At 50.8% G+C, this 14,474-nt stretch overlaps 1 long non-coding RNA gene across 1 annotated transcript; it reads right to left on the bottom strand.

The window, feature by feature from the left end:
• Positions 1 to 3,844: 3,844 nt before the first annotated feature.
• On the bottom strand, positions 3,845 to 12,792 carry LOC140709125 (uncharacterized). The gene is made up of 3 exons (XR_012089521.1): positions 12,028 to 12,792; positions 9,062 to 9,166; positions 3,845 to 7,001 (listed from the first exon to the last, which is right to left on the bottom strand). It is a non-coding gene; the product is annotated as an uncharacterized lncRNA (long non-coding RNA).
• Between the last annotated feature and the right edge of the window lie 1,682 nt (positions 12,793 to 14,474).

Raw genomic sequence — 14,474 nt, 5'->3', positions numbered from 1 at the left:
ATCATGGTACAGTTCCATCCAGGCACACCTGGGAACGCCCTCTCCATGAGGAAACAGAGGCAGAGGAGGCAGCCAGTCAGTAGACAACATAGATCCCCTTGGCCACCAGCCTCGCTGGGCTGTGGTCCTGAAGCAGGGTGCTCAGAGACTCACCTCTGTGATAATTGAGCTGTGATCAGCCCATGGACCACAAAGAACACATCTCCAAGCAAATCCAGAAGACTGTCTCGGATTTCAGTCAAGGAGTGCTTGTCATAGAAGTATTCACTAGCCACAGAAGGCAAATACTGGAGCGGGACATGCTGTGAAAAAGTCGTAGTCATAAGAGATGCAGGTCAACCACAATGGCCAACACAATAAACACTCACCTGTGCAGGTATGATTCTGAATGCTTTACCCACATTGTTTCATTTAACCCACACAGCAACCCTATGATGCAAATATCAAAACTAGCCCCATTTCACAGATTAAGAAACTGAGGCTTAGAGAGGTGAAGTGGTTGGGCCCAACTGGAAGAACCATGATTCTTTCGCAAGTGTATTTGCATCCAAGTCTCATGCTCCTGACCATAGGCCTCTCTCTCATGTCACAGAATGAGTCACTCATGCGCAGAACTGGCTGCATCATCTATGGGGCTCAATGCAAAGTAAAAACATAGGCTCCTTGTTCAAAAATCATTAAGAATTTCAAGATGGTGACAGCGGAGCATTAAACCAAATGTAGGACCCTTCTGAGCAACAAGATCCTCTGTGACTAGCAGAACATCCATGAAACCACTCCTGCTCTGGTACCAGCGCTGCTTCCAGCCCTTAGCTATTATCTTACCTAAGCTAGTTGGTCTCTTGGAGCCTCAGTTTCCTCATCTGTAGGGATGTGGAGGATTATACAAGATATGAAGAGAAAAGCATGCAGCTTGGCCCAGAGCAGGTCTTCAGTCCTGTCGGTTCACCCAGGCCCCATTGCTGAGTGCCTTAATAGGACATTTGATGCTTCTCTGACCTGGCACCAGCCTGCCTCCCAGGCTTCTCCCTCTCAACTTTTCCCAAGCACAAATGGCAAAGAGACCATGGTAAATTCTATGAAGATTCAGGGATCTGGTGCTCTGGGAAATGCTGGAAAGGTGTTGTAGCTCAAACCCCTACCACTAAGACAGCAGCACAGCCCTTGACAGGTTTCTTTGGAATTTGGAGGCGAGGCAGTGTACATCACATTGGGGAATGCTGCTCAGACTCGTTTATCAGGTCCTCAGGAGACTGGTGGTTTTTAATCAGGCCAGAGCAAGGGAGGCCTCTGCAGCAGGTCCAGTCTATGGCGTAAGGGCCTGGCCTCTTTGGCCATATAACCAGCAGACCCCATGGTGCTGGAGGTGTCCAAGGTAGGTATAGATGCTGTGTGGAGTCTCAGGTGAACCCCCATAGGACAGAGTGCAAAGTCCTAGGGTTCTGGAGCAAGGCTATGCCTTCTGTATCAGCAAACTACTTACTGTTTGAAATGCAGCCCCTAGCACACTACCGCACCTAGGAGAGACACATGCCCTTCCGTTCCTCTTGCACTTTCCTGCACAACCTACTTTCCACTCTACTTGAAATATCCTTCTGCTCAGTTGTTCCCCTCCCCTAAGGTTCAGATCAATGAGCATCTTCTCCATGAGGCCATCTCCAATCCACCTGAGAATTCCACTGTATGACTTATATCATCAGTATCTCTCAAACCTTAGTCCCAGTTCATCATCAGACAGCTGCAACTCATCAAACATCCCTCCACTACGGGGGCCTGAGGGATCTCTACCCGTAGTGTTTCTTTCTGTTTTCTTTTTCTTTCTTTCTTTCTTTTTTTTTTTTTTTTTTTTTTTTTTTGAGATAGTCTCTTGCTCTCTTGCCCAGGCTGGAGTACAGTGGTGAGATCCTGCAGCCTCAAACTCCCAGGCTCAACAGTCCTTCTGCCTTGGCCTCCCAAGTAGCTGGCATCACAAACGCACACCACCGCGCCTGGCTAATTATTTATTTTTTGTAGAGACAAGGTCTCCCTATGTTGCCCAAGCTGGTCTTGAACTCCTGGATTCAAGCAATCCTCCTGCCTTGGTCTCCTAAAGTGTTGGGATTACAGGTGTGAGCCACTGTGCCCAGTTTCAGAGGGCTTTTTCTAAAACTAGAAATAAAAGAATGTCCTTCTTCCTTCTGTTCTCAGTCTTTAGGATGAAGTTCATGCTCATTACACAGCTTACAACAGCTGAAAGCATTCTCTCCTGCTGCAGCCAACCCTCAGCTGATCTCTTCACACTCCTCTGCTCCCAGCTGGTACTCTTGTTTCTTCCCAGTTTCTCCACCCACCCCTTCCATCACCAGACAAGCTCCATTAATCTTCCAAACCCTTCTCTCCAAAGGAGCCACCTGTCCCCTTCTGTGGGCACCACAGGGCCTTACATATTCCTCTGCTTCGTATGTGCTGTATTGAAGTGTCTTGTCATCTCTGTCCACGTACATTGCACCCCAGTGCCCAGGGAAATGTGGGGGAATGTGGACTCTCACTAAACATGTGTTCCATGGACAAATGAACAAAATGAACATTGACACTGAGTCCACACTGAATACATGTTTATGGAAAAGAGGAAGATGGAAAAAGGAGAAAAGAAAGGAAGGAAAGCAATCCATCTCTATATCCAAGTGTCTAGAGTAAGACCAGATACTGCTAAGTTTGTGCAGTGAATGAATGAATTAGTGATAGAACAATAAATGAGTGAATGACTGGTCTTGCCAGAACCTGGCCCAATGCCTGGCTGGTGTGTAGTGAATACAGGTCCTCAGTCCCATGTGTGTTTCAGCATTCAGAGCTTTTCAGACTGTAGGTAGACAATGCAGCACCTACGTTGCATGTTATCACACAAGCTCGGGGTGGGGGCAACATCCCGACACCCACATTAATGCATCCACAGAGAAACATCTGAAAGCTGGGATAAATAAAATGAATGAATGTGTGGGAACAAAAATGACTGATAGCAAAAATCAGTCAAGGTCCCTTTTGGCTGCTGGGTGGGTTACAAAAAGCCTCTGGGTTTTTGGAGCTCTTCCAGGTTGGGGATTGTGTATTGGGATTGTGGGTCTATTGATATAGGTTGGACCTGTGTGCCCCACCAAATCTCATGTTGAATTGTAATCCTTAATGTTGGAGGTGGGGCCTGGTAGGAGGTGATTGGATCATAGGGGCAGTTTCTCATGAATGGTTAGCACCATCCCTTTGGTACTGTTCTCGTCATAGAGTTCTCCCGAGATTTGGTTGTCTAAAAGTGTGTGGCACCTCCTCCGTCTCTCTCTTCCTCCTGCTCTGGCCATGTAAGACGTGCCTTCTTCTCCTTCACCTTCCACCATGAATGTAAGTTCCCTGAGGCCTCCCCAGAAGCTGAGCAGATGCCAGCATCATGCTTCCTGTACAGCCTGCAGCACCATGAGCCAATTAAGCCTCTTTTCTTTATAAATTACCCAGTCTCCAGTGTTCTTAATAGCAGTGCAGGAGTGGACTAATACACCTATGCTTAGTAAAGGTCTGTTGAATGACTGAGTGCCCCTGGCTGCTCTTGATGAGTGTTACCCAGGGCTGTCTGTTAAGTGCATGTGTCTCTAGAGTACTGCAGCCTCCCAAGCTACTCACCAGGATGTTTTGTATCAGATGGAGGCAAGGGATTGTTGGAGCCACTGAGGATCTAAGGAGCCTCCTTCTGTGGACAGAAGCAGTGCCCTCCATAAGCCATCTGGTCATCAGAAGGTAAACCCATCTCCCCGAGGGCCTGGGCACCTGACTTTCACAGGGGAAGCTGGGAAGGGCAGGAGCCCTTGAGCCCAGACAGCCACGTGTGGAAGTGGCCTCAGTGTGCTGGTCAGATAGTTAATTTCTTCTTCTCACTTTTGATAAAAGGCAGCTGTTCCCTGTCATTCCATCTGCAGCCTTGTGGGGCCCGAGTGGCCACCTTGTGGGAAGACTCCCGCTATGGGCTAAGTTGTGGCTCCCTTAAAATTCACACGTTCAACCTTAACCCCCTGCACTTCAGAATGTGACTATTTGGAGACAGTACTTTTAAAGGGGTGATTATGTTAAAAGGCGGTGTTAGAGTGGGCCCTAATCCAATCTGGCTGATGTCCTTATGAGAAAGGAAAGCTTAGACAAACAAACCAATATTAGCACCTTGATCTTGGACTTCCAGCCCCCAGAACTGTGAGAACATGAATGTCTGTCCTTTAAGCCTCCCAGTCTATGGTATTTAATTATGGCAGCTCTGACTGCCTAAGAGGCCCCAGCTTAGCTTTGACACCAAGTTCAAAGAGAAACCAGAAAATTTTGAAACTGGCGTTTGTTGTTCTCCTTCTAAAGACCTTTGCGGGTGGGGCCTCTGAGAAACCACAGTGGGAGGTCAGGCAGTGGTGGTGAGGCTGGTGGCTGAAAGTACAGGCTCCCTTTGCTGCCCTCTCCGGCTGAGAACTTGGCAAGGGACTCAACTTTTCCTGCCTCAGGCTCCTCATCTGTAAGATGGAGTTTGCAACAAGTACCTCCTCCCAGGGAGGTGATGAGAACTGAGAGAGTTGATATTTGTAAAGCTCTTACAATGGTACTTGGTATGTAGTAAGTGCTTCATGTGATTATTTGTTAAATTACCATATTCTGGTGAAATTACAGCTTCAAAACGTGAGGCAGCAGAAACACTATCCACCTGACAAATGAATTTTCTTGGTATGTTTTCTGCTGAAAATCTTGGGGTAATGAATCACTATGGCCAGTACTTAAATGAATACTAGGACCATACCTAGCTCCTGGAATCTCAGGGGACCCTCAGAGTCATTCAAGTTACCCACAAACATATTTTAACTACTAAAAACTTTCTCTGCACATTAAGGAGCTGGGATTTGTTTCTGGGGAATTTCCTGTGGTTTCTAACAGCTAGCAATGGGTTTAACTGCAAATTCACATGGAATTTCAGCACCCACACAGGCTTTTGAACTCTACAAATTCTGTCACTTGAATAACTCCAATATCTAACATTTACTGAGGACTGACTGTATGCCAGGCTGTTTGATGTATACCTGTGAGGCAGGTGCTAAAATTAACCCTGTTTCACAGATGAAGGAATGGAGGCTCAGAGAGGGTAGGCAACTTCCCTAATGTCACACAGCAGGTAAGCAGAGAACTTAGCATTTAAAGGCAGAGGCTCGGCTGGGCACAGGCTCATGCCTGTAATCTCAGCACTTTGGGAGGCCAAGGTGGGTGGATCACTTGAGGGCAGGAGTTCGAAACCAGCCTGGCCAACATGGTGAAACTCTGTCTCTGCTAAAAATACAAAAAAATTAGCTGGGCATGGTGGCAGGCACCTGTAATCCCAGCTACTCTAGAGGCTGAGGCAGGAGAATTGCTGGAACCCGTGAGGTGGAAGTTTCAGTGAGCCGAGATTGTGCCACTGCACTCCAGCCTGGGCAACAGAGTGAGACTCTGACTCAAAAGCAAAATAAAAAAATAAATAAAATAAAATAAAATAAAATAAGACAGAGCCTAAATGCATAAAAAGTATTTATATACCAGTGTCTCCTTATTAGCTGGGAGATGTTGGAAAGCCACTTTAGCTGCTCTGAGCCTCAGTTTCTTTAAAATAGGGATAATCATGCCTGTTTTCAAGTTGTTGCTTGGATGGCCTGTGCTTGGCACTGGAAGGCATAGGGGAACTGGCTATAGTAGTTACAGTGGTGGTTGTCATCACTAGCAGCTCCCTTCTTCTTTCTAATACACACCCAGAAATCACTGAAAGTACTTACTTAAGCCATGAGCTGTGATTCAGTGGCCTCATCTGCAACACGAGGACAAAAATCCCTAGTCCCACTTCAAAACATTGCCCTGGAGGTCAAATTAATAATGATAGAACATGCTTTCACAACCCAATGAACTCGGGATTCTGGTTCTACACAGCCATCAGCTAGCTTTGTAGTTTGACAAACTTCTTTATTTCATAAACCCACTTCCTCCAGCTTAAAATGAGGAGGTCAGTCTGTCTACACGAGCTTCAACAGTATTAGGAATTTGAAGCCTCCACTCTTCTAAGGACAGATGAAAAGTTTATTTCCAATGAAGAGAGTCTTCCTAAACCATGGAATAAAAAAATAATGGGTCTTTCCCGGCACCCGGGCCTCAACTCAACAATCTCTCCCCAGAGGAGCCTTTCCTAACCACCTGTTGTCTCCCTAAAGATAGCTTCTCTCCCTACTTGTGCCCTTCATAGCATCTATCACTCTCCAAAATCATCTTCTCAACCTCGTGTCTCATCTGTCTCTCCCCACTAGAGTGTATGCTCCCAGAAAGCTGGTACCATGCTCGCTGCCAGCTGCTCAGTTTTTATAAGCTTGTAATAAATACTCAGTACATACTTGTTGAATAAATAAAATGATTCAACAATTTTGCAACTTATACAACCTTAGCATTCTTGGATGTCAAGATGCCAGAACCAAGGCTGGACATGACATGTTTAAAGGACTGAAGTTTTTCAAATCTATCTGAATGTCAACTCTGAAGTAGTAACTGCATTTTTTGGAAACAATCATTTGTAATATTTTTTGAACAAAGACCAAATGGACCCATCCCCTCTTTCCTTTTTATGTAGTTGTTTCTTCCACCCTAAACCTTATCACATGAGGAGCAAGGCAGACACTTGCTGTGACTGGCCTGGTCCTCACTTACCCTTTTTCAGAGAGAAGAAAGGTGATCACTGTGTGCTTTGCTGGTGGGCTCCAGCACTTACAACAGCTGATGTCATCTGTGGAAATGCCCAGCTGTTGAAGCCAAGAGCTGCATCAGTTTGAGGGAGTGGCAGCATGGACAGCTGGAATTCTTACCATAGGCAGCAGGAAGCTACACTCGTGGCTATTGACTCCTATGATGGAAGGAATTGCTTTAAATGCTTTCTGAGACAATAGATCTAGAGGCTCATTAGGAAAGAAAGCACCATCAACCACTTGAGGAAAAGCCTTTTCCTGTAATAAGGAAGAAAAAAAAATCAGCAGCTGTTTCTGTTCACAAAATCTGCTGTCCCAAATCCTGGCCAAGCAAAGCCAACCCAGTCTAGCACTGGCTTAAATGCACTAAAAAAGTAAAAGCAAACACTATGGGCCCAGCTCAATATATCAGTTCCTGGCAGCTCTGCCATGTACTTGGGCAAGGGGGCTAAACTTGTCTGTGCCTTATTTTCTTATCTGCTAAATGGGAATAATAACATCTACCTAAGAAAAACAGTGGCCTGTGATATGGTTTGTCTGTGTGTCCCCACCCAAATCTCAAATTATAGCTCCCATAATTCCCACATATTGTGGGAGGGACCCCACATATTGTGGGTGGGAGGTAATTGAATCATGGGGGCAGGTCTTTCTCATGCTATTTGCATGATAGTGAATAAATCTCACGAGATCTGGTGGTTTTTATAAAGGGGAGCTCCTCTGCACAAGATTTTTTTTTTTTTTTGCCCACTGCCATGTAAGATGTGCCTTTGCTCTTCCTTCACCCTCCACCATGATGTGAGGCCTTCCTAGCCATGTGGAACTGTGAGTTTATTAAACCTCTTTCCTTTATAAATTACCCAGTCTCAGGTATGTCTTTTTTTTTTTTTTTTTTTTTTTTTGAGACGGAGTCTCACTCTGTCGCCCGGGCTGGAGTGCAGTGGCCAGATCTCAGCTCACTGCAAGCTCCGCCTCCCGGGTTTACCCCATTCTCCTGCCTCAGCCTCCCGAGTAGCTGGGACTACAGGTGCCCGCCACCTCGCCCGGCTAGTTTTTTGTATTTTTTAGTAGAGACGGGGTTTCACCGTGTTAGCCAGGATGGTCTCGATCTCCTGACCTCGTGATCTGCCCGACTCGGCCTCCCAAAGTGCTGGGATTACAGGCTTGAGCCACCGTGCCCGGCCTCAGGTATGTCTTTATTAGCAGCATGAGAGAGACTAATACAGCCTAGCACAGAGATTCTCAAAGTGTGGTTCCTAGACCAGCAGCATCAGCATCATCTGGGAACTTGTTAGAAATGCACATTCTCAGGCCCACTTCAGGTCCTCAATAAGAAACTCTGTGGTTGGAGTGTAGCCCAGGAACCTTCTTGTAGCCAGTCCTCCAGGTGATCCCGATGCATGTTCAAGTTTGTGAACCACTGGCCAAATGCAAAGGGAAAAATGGTGGTAGATGGAGTGGCCAGGACTGTAGAGGTTGGTGTTAACACCTTTCTCAGATGTCTCCCTGAGACACAGTGCCTTGGACATGCCTGGATATTTTTTGGGTCTCAGAAAGCAACACTCAGCTCTAATCATGGTTTCTTTAGGTTTCTGTTTTGGGATTTGGGTAGTAAGGAGCACATGAAAGAGTTCAACACAACATCAGGTCCAGGACTTATTATCCATTTCACTGAGTCTCTAGCATGGCTCAGAGTGGACACTGAGTACACACCACATAACTAGCAAATGTTGAAATCTGAAAGATAATGATCTTGTTCATTCAAAGACTGTCATCAAAGGCTCTCAAGATTGGAAGGGACATAAAAGATCACCCGGTCCAATTAACTTTCATTGATTGGAAGTTTGTCAGCCTAGGTCAGCTAGATTTTGCTTAAATACCTGGAAAGGTGAGCATCTCACCACCTTCTAAAGGAGCCCAGTCCTTTTCCAGACAACTGAGGTCTTGAAAAGTTTTTAGTTACACAAAACTAAAATGACTTCCTAATAGAACTTCCAGCTTCTGATCTTGACTTCAGCTTCTGGAAGCATGCGTAACAAGTGTGGTCCCTCTCTCCAGTGAGATGTCTTCAGGGACTTGGAGACAAACCTTGTACTTTGCTGAATCTTCTCCAGGCTAAGTTGCACCCCTGCCCCAACAATTTTCTTAAATTACCTACAAGGGTTCTGTACCCTTACTTATTTTTTTTACAGCTGTTACCAAGTATCCCCAATCCTCCTCTTTTTCATGTTCCAAATCCAAACAAATAACAGAGCAGTAGGATTTGTTCACCTCTCCATTCAAAGGGCAACGCTGCCCCCAAAACTGCCCCCTGTCCTCACCTAGCTGAGGGTGAGCTGCTCCTTGGAGGATTTTGTCCTCAGGCACCTCAGCAGGACCTCAGAGTCTGAGGCATTGTTCCCACAGAAATGTGCAACCACCTGCAGCTATTTTCAGAGAAGGACCAGGTCAGAGCATGATATTGAAAGCATCTAGGAAAATGAAAGCTGGAAAATGCCCTCCAATCAGCCACAGGTTGGTCCTCCATATATGAGTCCATCCTGCTACCCCTGCCTAGCCCCATGCCCCTATAACAGAAGGTGCACGTGGCAGACAGGTTGCCACTGCATCACCCTCACCCTCTTGCCTGGCTCTCCTTGTCATCTTTAGCAAACACCACATCTGGGGATGGGTGTTTGTCAGTCTGTGGCCATGGAATGGAATCAAGATTCCTGGTCACAAAGAGATCAGTCCTGTGAGCTTGGCTGCATTGGTACTTGGTCCCTCCGGAGTCTAGAAGCTCAACCTTGAGGTGCTAAATGAAGACAGAAACACCAAGAGCAAGGAGCAGCTTTGCAAGCTCCTTCCTTGTCAGTAGAGGCAGGGCTCCAGATCAGATTCTCAGCTGGTCAGCCCTGCCCAAGCCCCAGGCCCACTCACAGCCTGGAATGTCCTACCTGTCTTTTTTCCTGCCTCTATACCCGTCCTTCTCATTCTTTAAAGCCCAAGTCCTTCCCTCCACGATGTCCTTTCAGGGCATTGCAGCCCCCAGAAACCCCTTCCTCATCCAATCTCCTATAAGCTCGATGTTCCTCACCTTCCATGCCTGGCCCATTGCTGAACACCTGCTTTCCTTATCACTGAACCTTCCATATTTGTAGAACTCGTGGGGACTCCACCTCCCCCAGCCTCCATCATTCCCTCTCAGGTGACTCTCCATGTGGTTTGCCTCTTGGAGTCCCTGCAGGGGACCCCTGTTGACCCTAAGCTGGCCTCCTGTGGGCTGGGAAACTGGCCATCCCTCTGATTCCTGGTTCTTCCTCCAGATGGGCTGTCTCTTAGCTGAGAGCAGTGCCTACACCCAGGCCACTCCCCGGCCACGGCCTCACTGACCCAGGCCACAGCGGCTGCCACACCCTGGTCAGGGGCAGTCACAACCTTGGACAGGAGCTGGGATCCCACCCCCAGACCCCGCTGCCCACTGACAAGTGGGACAACTTGGGGCCAGGCCAGGGCTGCCCGAAGGCTACTATGCTTGAGAAGGTCCCAAGACAGGAGCCCTGCCCCTTGGGAGGGGTAGCAAACAGCCCCAGGACAGTGCCGGGGTGTCTGGGATGATTCATCACTATGTGAAATGTGGGATAGACACCCTCGACTCAGCAAGGGAACTTCTGACTTCCCGGCCAGCCCCTGTCCTAGGCCCCCATGGGAACTTCGGATCCAAGTGGGGAGGGGGCTCCCCCAGTACTGCCCCTTCCCTGACAGAGCTTCCTGCCCTGCTGGATGCCCCGGCTGCAGCTCCTGAGAACCACTTGGCCTGCTCTGGGCACTGCGTCTGCAGGGGCGTGGTGCTATCTGGTGCTGAGACTGGGAACTGCACCACAGCTCCAGCCCGTACCTGCACACAAGTCCGGGAGACCGAGGGGCGGGCATGGAGGGATTCTGGGCCCTGCTGCTCTGCTCCTCACCTGCCCCGCCCCCTCGTCTCTCGCTCAACCCAGGAGCCTGGTACTGGGACACAGAGACAGGCCCCAGGAGCTCACAGCCCAGCACTGTTTACTGCTCCAATGGGCAGCCTAGTCCCAGTAGGTGCTGGGCAGGCACAGGGCAGCGATGGGGACGGGCAAGGAGTCCTGGCTCTTGGCCCCAGCAAGGACCTGAGAGATGACCTTGGCACCGACCATCAGGCACTCTGCCACACTGTCCCCCCAGGCTCAGCTCTCCGACTAGAAGGGGCAGGTGGGCAATGAGTGCCAAGAAGGTGGGGGGCTCCTCAGGGGCAGGGTGTCTCTGGGCCTGGGCAGGGGTGGGCATGTTCAGTTCAGCCCCAGTGACCCTGGAGTCAGGGGCCTGGCAGCCCCAGCACAGCCACCTCCTGGGGCCTTGGAGCCCTGGACACCCCAGCTGACAGTCATTTACTGGGGTTGCATTGTCCAGGAGAGGATTTTTCCTTGACATTCTTATATTTCTCTGATTCTTAAATAAAAAATGTGAGAAGCTGTGTCCAGAGACTCACCCAGGAGGGAGACAACTGGCCTGCTATTACCTGCACCCTGGGAGCGGCTTAGCCATACTGGGGACAGGGCAGACAAAGGGTGAGCCCTTACCTCTCTGAGCCTCGCCTCTGACATGGGGAAGCCCCAGGGACAGGGAGGTCGTGGGCCCAGCATCCCCAGCACTCTGCCCTTCCCCCACACCCTGTTCCCAGGACCCAGCCCCCATCTGTCCTTTGTCCCCTGAGGGGTGCCCCACAGGGTGGGAAGGCAGGGGAGGCTGCCCGGCACTCAGGGCATGTGTCCACTCGCCACCCTGGCCCTGGACAGGGCAGGACGCTCTGCAGGCCACCGCATCCCTCATATAGCCCCCGGTAGACCTGTCCTCTTGGCTGTGAGTCTAGGGGAAATTGGGAGGCCCAAGACCACTCTTGGAACCCCACAGGCCCTGACCGAAGGCCACCAGGCACCTCTTCCCCTCCTGAGGCAAAGGAGCGCTCATGCCTCAGGCCACAGCCCAGGCCCTGGGAGGACATGAAGGGTAGTGCCCACGCCAGGGCCCACGGCCATTTCTCCCAGGTTTTCTGGGACCCCCAACCCTCCACGTAGGGCAGCTCTGAGGGCTGAAGAGGGAGCAGACCCTGCCAGTCAGCCTGGGTGGGTGTGGGCCAGGAGCCCAGGTTAGGGGGCACAGAGATGGAGTCCTCTGAGGGTTGTGGCCGGCCCAGTGACCCCAAGTTCCATCCACTCAGGGCCTGTTTCTTGGCTTTTGAGATATGCTTGGGAGCAACCAAGCATGGGTGAGGTGGCTATACCTGTAATCCTAGCATTTTGAGAGGCTGAGGCAGGCAGATCACTTGAGCCAGGAGTTCAAGACCAGCCTGGGCAACATGGCGAGACCCAGTCTCTACAAAAATAAAATAATAAAGAATTAGCTGAGGATGGTGGCACATACCTGTAGTCCCCAATACACAGGAGGCTGAGGTGGGAGGATTCCTCAAGCCCAGGTGGAGGTTCAATATGCTGTGACTGCACCACTGCACTCTAGCCTGGGCAACAGAGTGAGATCCTGTCTTAAAACATAAAAATAGAAAATAAATAAAATGAGCTTAGGGCATGGAACATCAAGGCTGCAGTGTGGATAGCAGAACAGCCCCTTCTGGCCCCTGCCCTGGGCTGCAGCCTGGCTCCAGCAGGAAGGACTCAGGTCTCCATGCTGGGCGTCCCAGCCTCTCCTCCTCTTTGCCCTCCCAACCCATTCCTGGGCAGCAGAGGAGGGGTAAGGGCACAGGGCAGCCCCTCTGAACCAGGCTCCCCAAGGCCATCTGGACATCATGGCAACATGGGCAGGAAGTGGCTTCCATGGCAACTGATGTCCAGGGAGGTGCCAGCCTGGCAACGGGGCCACGGCTCTCCCAGCAAGCCACGCTGGCCACACGTTCTGTCCTTGAGACCGGGAGTTCCGGCTTCCAGCCAGTGTCCCCGCCGCAGCCACGCCCTGTCCTGCACGACATCCCAGAGCCTGGACCTGAGGCAAACCCCCATGCCCACCGCAATCCAAGACACTGCTTGGCGGAGCACTTGGCCTTTGTTTTTTTTTTTTGTTTGTTTGTTTTTTTTTTTTTTTTTGAGACAGAGTCTCGCTCTGTGCCCCAGGCTGGAGTGCAGTGGCGCGATCTCGGCTCACTGCAAGCTCCGCCTCCCGGGTTTACGCCATTCTCCTGCCTCAGCCTCCCGGGTAGCTGGGACTACAGGCGCCCGCCACCACGCCCGGCTAATTTTCTTGTATTTTTAGTAGAGACGGGGTTTCACTGTGTTAGCCAGGATGGTCTCGATCTCCTGACCTCGTGATCCACCCGCCTCGGCCTCCCAAAGTGCTGGGATTACAGGCTTGAGCCACCGCGCCCGGCCTTGGCCTTTGTTAAGCTAGCATATCTGATCCCGTGAGTGGGGGACCCCAGGGCTGGGGATCCAGGGCCCCGTCTCTCCAAGAGTCCCCCACCTTCTCGGGCTCAGGGCGATTGGCAAGGACTACAGGGAGGGGTGGGGGGGCTGGAGGAGGAGGGGCTCTAGGGCTGACTGACAGAGCAGCAGCATCCATCTCCTGCACAGGTGGGGAGAGGGGCTGGGGCGTCAGGGAGCTTGGGGTTTCCAGGCCAAGGAGGGTAGTGCCCAGGGTCAAGGGTGACGGGAGGACACTGGGCCATTCAGTGTGTCCTGGGTGCCTCCTTGGGGCCACTGGGGAATCTCATCCAGGCCTGGGCACCTATGGTGGGATCTAAGGACCCCACCTTGCTGTTCGTCCAGGAAGCCAGTGTTGTCTTCCTTATTACAGGAGCCACCCGTCTCCATGAAGATCTCTCCCTCTTCATCATCCTGGCCCCTGTGGGGCACCTGGCAGGCTGGGGACACACAGAAGAGGTGCAGCCCCACCCCACTCACTCAGGGACACAGAGAGGAGGAGGCAGTCCCCTCCCCTGCTGCTCAGGGCCTCCTCCACCCCACCCCAAGGCCATCTTGCCTCAGGGCTCCTCCAAGAGGCCTTCCTTAGCCCCTATCCCAAGTTGTCCCATGGGGTCTCCGAGTTCAGCACATCCTGAGACCCATGACATTCCAGCAAGGAAATAGGGCAGAGGCCAGGGGAGGGTCCTGAAGGCTACCGCTGCCCTCTGGCAGCTAAACAGACAACCTCCAGCAGCCAGGACCAGGTGTCCAGCCACCTCTGCTGGGGAGGCCCCACGTGGCACCGAGAACAGGAGAGAGGTCATCTGCAGACAAAATATTTCGAGACACTTCTTGAGGTGGTGAGCGGAGGCTGACGTAGCAGGACAGCCTGGCAGGAAGAAGGCAAGTGGCTGGCAAGCAGTGGCCTCGTCACTGGTATGAAGTGACCATACCAGTGCTGCGAACAAGCATGGCAGGACGGCAGTGGGAGCTGGTACTGTCCCCACTCTAGACTGCAGCCCTGCAGCCAGAGATGAGAGGGAGCCGGGACTGTCCCCACTCCAGATTGCAGCCCTGCAGCCTGAGACACCGCCTGGAGGCAGGAGGCCTCCCTTCCAAGACCTGGCTGTCCAGCTTCCTCAAGTTAAAGAGAGGAGTGCCTGGCAGCTCTGCCTGCCTCCCCTATTAACGAATCGAAAAGAAAGAAAAGCCAGACATTTGAGCACTGAGTCTCATGGGAAGTTCCAAGACTAAACAAAAAAGAACAAGAGAGAAAATGTAGAAAGCAAAAGATTTGTCTTCCCCCAAACCCACTTTA

This window comes from Chlorocebus sabaeus, chromosome 19 (assembly GCF_047675955.1).
Source record: "Chlorocebus sabaeus isolate Y175 chromosome 19, mChlSab1.0.hap1, whole genome shotgun sequence".
Taxonomy (NCBI): Eukaryota; Metazoa; Chordata; class Mammalia; order Primates; family Cercopithecidae; genus Chlorocebus; species Chlorocebus sabaeus.
This window is presented reverse-complemented; position numbering and strand designations above follow the sequence as displayed.